Source organism: Berghia stephanieae, chromosome 14, assembly GCF_034508935.2.
Source record: "Berghia stephanieae isolate SIO BIC M18660-M18661 chromosome 14, UCSD_Bste_1.3, whole genome shotgun sequence".
NCBI lineage: Eukaryota > Metazoa > Mollusca > Gastropoda > Nudibranchia > Aeolidiidae > Berghia > Berghia stephanieae.
The window spans coordinates 26,021,388-26,028,887 of record NC_088373.1 but is presented as its reverse complement, the minus strand read 5'-3'; positions in this window follow the sequence as shown (position 1 = coordinate 26,028,887).

Below are 7,500 nucleotides of genomic sequence, written 5' to 3'. Positions count from 1 at the left end.
AAGATAAAATATTATTTCATTTGTGTATGTAAACTATACATAAAAATATAGTTAAATATTATTTGATAATTGACAATCAAAAGGGTTAATTTATAAATTATAACAATATTAATTTCTTATTTAAATAATGAGTTTAAAGACAATTTCAATATTTACAAAATGTGGACCCCACTCAGTTACATTAGAAATTCAGTACTCTCAGAGATGCAACAATTAATAACAATAAATAATTCCTCTCATCACTATCATAAAATAATTAGAGTAATGACGTTTTTTCAGGATGGCACAAATCTCAAACCATCAAGATCCCTGTCAACATGAAAAAATTTGTATGGGCCTTCTGACCTACCATGATGCATGGAAATTCATGTGTCCTCTATCGGGCTATGATGGATCGGAATGTCATCTTTCTTGTGTCTTCTATCCCACTATGATGGAAGGGAATGCCATCTTTGGTAAGGAGAGAGTGAACTCATTTAGCGTCAGGAGACGTATAAGGTCTCAACAGTTTGCTTCTCCAGTTCCTTGCTTTAGTTCTTGATCGCTGCCAGGATTATATCCCAACATCATTTTTCCCTCTCCACCATTCTGCGCATGTTTGTTTTTGAACTTCCATTTATCCTCTTTATTCCTTTTGTCCACTCGATTGCTATAACACAATCAAATCCATTTTCATGAAAAAGTCATTAATACATGTCCAATCCAGTTCCATCTCTTCTGCCTCACCATTTCACTGACCTTCTTCTTTCCTGCACACCGAATCATTTAAAATCCATATGGAATACAATCTATTTCTAAAAAAGAATCTAGAATTCTTTGATTCTGTAATCATATGATTTGAAACACAACTTATATTAATTTGTGCGTAAACAAGAATACTGCCGTTGTTTAAAAAACACAGTATATGCAATGTTAACCGAATAGCACATACTGTGTTCTTTCATGAAATGGCAGTATACAAGACAAATACTAGAGTTTGATATTATACGATTATTTAATTTCTTTTTATTTATTAAACGAGTTATTTTTATCGTGCCCAATAAAACAATGAGCTTGTTATTGTACAATGAAAATATAACGCGTTTAATAAAAACAATGAATTGATAGAATACTTTTATTCCACCCTCTTTGCAAAATACATTAGGGTTAGGGTTAGGGTTAGGGTTAGGGTTAGGGACACGGAAATCCCAAACCCCGAATGACCATTTCAAGAGAGATAGCAAATGATGTGTTGGTTGACAAGCCATTCACAAACTCGATACGATTTGTTGTCGGATTGGTGACGTGTGGAACTGTTGATAACTACGTTTGCACGGCAAACAACGGATACGTTGTAAAGAAGACTATTAGCGTCCGTATTTCATGTACGTCACATTTCAGCATTTTTTTAAAAATATGAGCTTTTATATAGATAGCGCAATATCCACTAAACGTGCTCAAAGAGCTTTACAAAGGGGTCCCTGGCCTACAGCAACATTTAACATGTAGGACGGGACATGAAGCCTGTTTGGCGATCTTACAATTTTTATGGACAGAGACAACGCTGTTAACGGCCAGGTACTCATTTTACACCCGAGTACGTTGAGAGAATATGAGTAAAGAGCCTTCTCCAAGGACTCAACTATGCGCTGAGCGAGGCTCAAACCCAGGACCTCCCGATCCAAAAGCGAGTGTCATACCACAAGATATAAAATACAATATGCACATTGACTATTATTTACTATATTCAACACAGTATTTTGTGTATCATGTACGTTTCAATATGCAAAATTATACTCGATGCACAAAATCATTATTGTCTATATAATAACTGACTGTCATAGATCGTGTGTGTCATATTTTAAGATGGCTCGCACTATTCAGTATCTGATACTGAATAGTGGTTTTGCACAATTCAGTATCTGACACTGAATAGTGGTTTTGCACTATAATACGGTGTTTTTTTTTCCGAAACCTGACAAAGTTATGGGAAGAGTGCAGCTGTGGGAGTGAATATGGGACTCAGAGAAGTGTACACCAGTGGGGAGTGAACCTGGGACTGGGTTTCGGCGGGTTTCGTAATAAAAAGCAATTACTTTTTTACGAAACCCGACGACACCTGGCAATATCCGACAAAGTTATGGGAAGTAGGCAGCAGCGTGTGTGTTTGTGCGTGTGTATGTAGGGGGGGGGGGGGGGGGGAGGAGGGGATGAACCTGAGATTCAGGGAAGTGTACACCAGTGGGGAGTGAACCTGGGACTCTGGGTTTTGTAAAAAAGCAATAACAAAATAAGGGGGGGGGGGAGATTACTTTTTTACGAAACCCGACAATATGCGGCAAAATTGTGGAAAGTAGGCAAAGCGTGGGGAGTGAACCTGAGACTCAGTGAAGTGTACACCAGTGGGGAGTGAACCTGAGACTATGGTTTTCGGCGGGATTCAGCTAGTTTCATAAAGAAGCAATTGCTTTTTTACGAAACCCGACAAAACCTGGCAATATCCGAGAAAGTTATGGGTAGTAGGCAACAGTGGGGAGTGAACCTGAGATTCGGGGAAGTGTACACCAGTGGGGAGTGAACCTGTGACTGGGTTTCGGCGGGTTTTGAAAAAAAAAAAGCAATTACTTTTTGTTTACGAAATGCGCCATCTCCCAACAAAATCGGGCAAAGTTATGGAAAGTAGGCAAATAATGGGGAGTGAACCTGAGACTAAGGGAAGTGTACACCAGTGGGGAGTGAACCTGAGACTATGGTTTTCGACAGATTTCAGCGAGTTTCACATAAAAGCAATTATTTTTTTACGAAACCCGGCAATATCCGACAGATTTTGAAAGTAGGCAACAATGGGGAGTGAACCTGAGATTCATGGAAGTGTACACCACAGGGCAGTGAACCTGAGACTCTTGTTTTCTGCGGATTTCAGCGAGTTTCACATAAAAGCAATTACTTTTTTACGAAACCCGACGAAACCTGGCAATATCCGACAAAGTTATTGAAGTAGGCAACAGTGGGGGTGAACCTGAGATTCATGGAAATATACACCAGTGCGGATTGAACCTGAGACTCTGGTTTTCGTCGGGATTCAGCTAGTTTCATATAAAAGCAATTGCTTTTTTACGAAACCCGGCAATATCCGACAAAGTTGTTGGAAGTAGACAACAGTGGGGAGTGAACCTGAGATTCATGGAAGTGTACACCAGTGGGGAGTGAACCTGAGACTATGGTTTTCGGCGGGATTCAGCTAGTTTCATAAAGAAGCAATTGCTTTTTTACGAAACCCGACAAAACCTGGCAATATCCGAGAAAGTTATGGGTAGTAGGCAACAGTGGGGAGTGAACCTGAGATTCGGGGAAGTGTACACCAGTGGGGAGTGAACCTGTGACTGGGTTTCGGCGGTTTTGAAAAAAAAGAAAGCAATTACTTTTTGTTTACGAAATGCGCCATCTCCCAACAAAATCGGGCAAAGTTATGGAAAGTAGGCAAATAATGGGGAGTGAACCTGAGACTAAGGGAAGTGTACACCAGTGGGGAGTGAACCTGAGACTATGGTTTTCGACAGATTTCAGCGAGTTTCACATAAAAGCAATTATTTTTTTACGAAACCCGGCAATATCCGACAGATTTTGAAAGTAGGCAACAATGGGGAGTGAACCTGAGATTCATGGAAGTGTACACCACAGGGCAGTGAACCTGAGACTCTTGTTTTCTGCAGATTTCAGCGAGTTTCACATAAAAGCAATTACTTTTTTACGAAACCCGACGAAACCTGGCAATATCCGACAAAGTTATTGAAGTAGGCAACAGTGGGGGGTGAACCTGAGATTCATGGAAATATACACCAGTGCGGAGTGAACCTGAGACTCTGGTTTTCGTCGGAATTCAGCTAGTTTCATATAAAAGCAATTGCTTTTTTACGAAACCCGGCAATATCCGACAAAGTTGTTGGAAGTAGACAACAGTGGGGAGTGAACCTGAGATTCATGGAAGTGTACACCAGTGGGGAGTGAACCTGAGACTCTGGTTTTCGGTGGATTTCAGCGAGTTTCACATAAAAGCAATTACTTTTTTACGAAACCCGACGAAACCTGGCAATATCCGACAAAGTTATTGAAGTAGGCAACAGTGGGGGGTGAACCTGAGATTCATGGAAATATACACCAGTGCGGAGTGAACCTGAGACTCTGGTTTTCGTCGGAATTCAGCTAGTTTCATATAAAAGCAATTGCTTTTTTACGAAACCCGGCAATATCCGACAAAGTTGTTGGAAGTAGACAACAGTGGGGAGTGAACCTGAGATTCATGGAAGTGTACACCAGTGGGAGTGAACCTGAGACTCTGGTTTTCGGTGGATTTCAGCGAGTTTCACATAAAAGCAATTACTTTTTTACGAAACCCGACGAAAACCTGGCAATCTCCGAGAAAGTTATGGGAAGTAGGCAACAGTGGGGAGTGAACCTGAGACTCAGGGAAGTGTACACCAGGGGGGAGTGAACCTGAGACTCTGGTTTTCGGCGGGTTTCAGCGAGTTTCACATAAAAGCAATTACTTTTTTACAAAACCCGACTAAACCTGGCAATATCCGACAAAGTTATTGAAGTAGGCAACAGTGGGAGTGATCCTGAGAATCAGGGAAGTGTACACTTGTGGGAATTGAACCTGGACTCTGGATTTTGTAAAAAAGCAATACCAAGGAGGAGGGGAATTACTTTTTTACGAAACCCGCCAAAAGCCGACAAAGTTATGGGAAGCAGGCAGCAGTGGGGAGTGAATCTGGGATTTGGACACCGATGAGGATTGAACCCGGGACTGCGAGAGGCTGATACCAGTGGACAGTGAGCTCAGAATGTACTTTTATTTCGAAACCTACCGAAATTGTCAAAAGTTATGGGAAGTGGGCACCATTGGGCAATGAACCGGGACTCAGGGAAGTGCACACCGGTTGGGAGTGAACCTGGGACTGTGAAAACAGGAAATCAGTGGAAATGAACCTGGGACTATGGAAGATGGATACCAGTGGGAAATGAAGCCGAACTATGGGAGTTGGGTACCAGACGAGAATGAAGCAATTACTTTTTTACGAAACCCGCCAAAACCCGCCGAAAAACCATAGTCTCGGGTTCACTCCCCCACGGTTACTTTCTTTCCATAACTTTGTCGGATATTGGCGGGTTTCGTAAAAAAGTAATTGCTTTTTTTAAAAACGAAACCCAGTCCCAGGTTCACTCCCCAATGGTGTACACTTCCCTGAGTCCCAGGTTCACTCCCCACTGCTGCCTACTTCCCATAACTTTGTCGGGTTTCGGCGTGTTTTGGCAGGTTTCGTAAAAAAAGAAACATCCATAAAAATACCACCTGTATTCAGAAAATAGATGTCAATTGTAGTCTAATATTCAGTATATCTATTTAAATTATTATTATTATTATTATTATTATTATTATTATTATTATTATTATTATTATTATTATTATTATTATTATTATCATTATCATTATCATTATCATTATCATTATTGTTATTATTATTATTATTATTATTATTATTATTATTATTATTATTATTATTATTATTATTATTATTATTATTATTATTATTATTATTGTCATGTAAATTTCAATATAATACGGCAAGTAATTCTCGGAAGTACATCGATCGCTCAATTAAAAATGAATTTATAATGAATCGGGTTTGTCTTAGATGACAAAACAAACAAACAAACAACAACAACAAGGAGAACAACAACAACAGAAAAAAGCAAGATTTTAAAAAGTAATAAACAATAGAAGAGCACAATAATAAAAAACAACAACGCGATGATAAGACATAAAAGATATTCGTAATAAATCGATAACTGATTAAATTACTCCAACTACTTGATTTTAAAAAAAATCATAACCATAATCATAATAATGACGGTGATGACGATTACAACAACAACGATAATAAAAATAGTAAGTAAGTAAGTAATAATAATAATAATAATAATAATATTAATAATAATAATAATAATAATAATAATAATATAATAATAATAATAATAATAATAATAATAATAATAATAATAATAATAATAATAATAATAATAATAATAAAAGAACAATAGTATATTATCAACATTAAAGTATATTTCAAGCAAATAAAATTATTAAAACAAAAGTTTAAAAAATATAAATAGACAGAAGGAATTTTAAAAAAATATTGGGAAAAAAACAAAAAAAACAAAGTTACCCTTACCGGGATTTGAACACTCCAACCTTAAGCTCAGAGTCAAACAGCTTATATCCACCATGCCATGGTGTCACTGAACTTTTGGAGACATTTAATCATGTCTATTCAGACATTAAAAAATGTATTTGACTGCCTCTCTTATTTTGATATTTTGAACTATGTTAATTGCACGATAGCAGAAATTTAAAAATTTCGATCAAAATATTTTTACAACTTTGAATCGGGCTGTCAGTTACTGCACGTGTTCAATCTGGAAGTAGGTCAGCAGTTCAACCGAGATTGTCGCACTTTTCACTCTCTCTATAAAAAAGAGTTCCTTATGGATACTGAATAGATAGAATGCGCTTGGCCAAGGAGTTCACAACATTGCCATCCGGAAGTATAACGGACCAACACACAAACTCTGTGTAACCATGAACTTTTATAGTCTGGTTAATACAGTTTAGTGAGAACAACTCACAAACGCGGATGGCAAAAACAATAACAAAGGCCTGAGTGACGTCATCTGCATACTATCTATAGTGGCAAAGCACTATTCAGTATCTGATACTGAATAACCACTTCCTTTTAAGATATGAAACAGTAGCTGTACACAGAGCATTATTTTCACTATAAACTCGGTCTTTCGTATGTGTGTGTGTGTGTGTGTCTGTGTGTGTGTGTGTGTGTGTGTGTGTGTGTGTGTGATCCACCGTGTCAAAATATAGAATTATGTCGGGATGTGCCGAACTTCTAATAGTGAAGTTAATAATAATAATAATAATAATAATAATAATAATAATAATAATAATAATAATAATAATAATAATAATAATAATAGATCTTTATTCTCCATAAATATGGCGATTTGTCATTCAGTTACACTTGTTATAACGTTGTATAATAACTATAACATTGAGCAAGTATTTCACTCCTACTTATTCTCTCTCTCTCTCTCTCTCTCTCTCTCTCTCTCTCTCTCTCTCTCTCTCTCTCTCTCTCTCTCTCTCTCTCTCTCTTTATTTTTTTTTATTTTGTTTTATTTTATTTTTTTTTTAAATTATTATTCTTCTCTTTCTTTCACGCGTGCGATTATACACAACATAAAAAGAGGCCGTTCGTTTACTTACGCAATCCTCTACGGGCCTTGAGGCACATAGGACACCCACCAGACATCTCCGTTTATTCATCTATTATTTTTTGTTGTTGTTGTTGTTTTGCGGTCGGCTGCTTTTGCGGTGGCTGTATTCCAGGACAGGCGTGCTTCCTTAATTTCTTATTCCGTGGCCCTTTTCGCCATGTTTCCTCTTCTCAA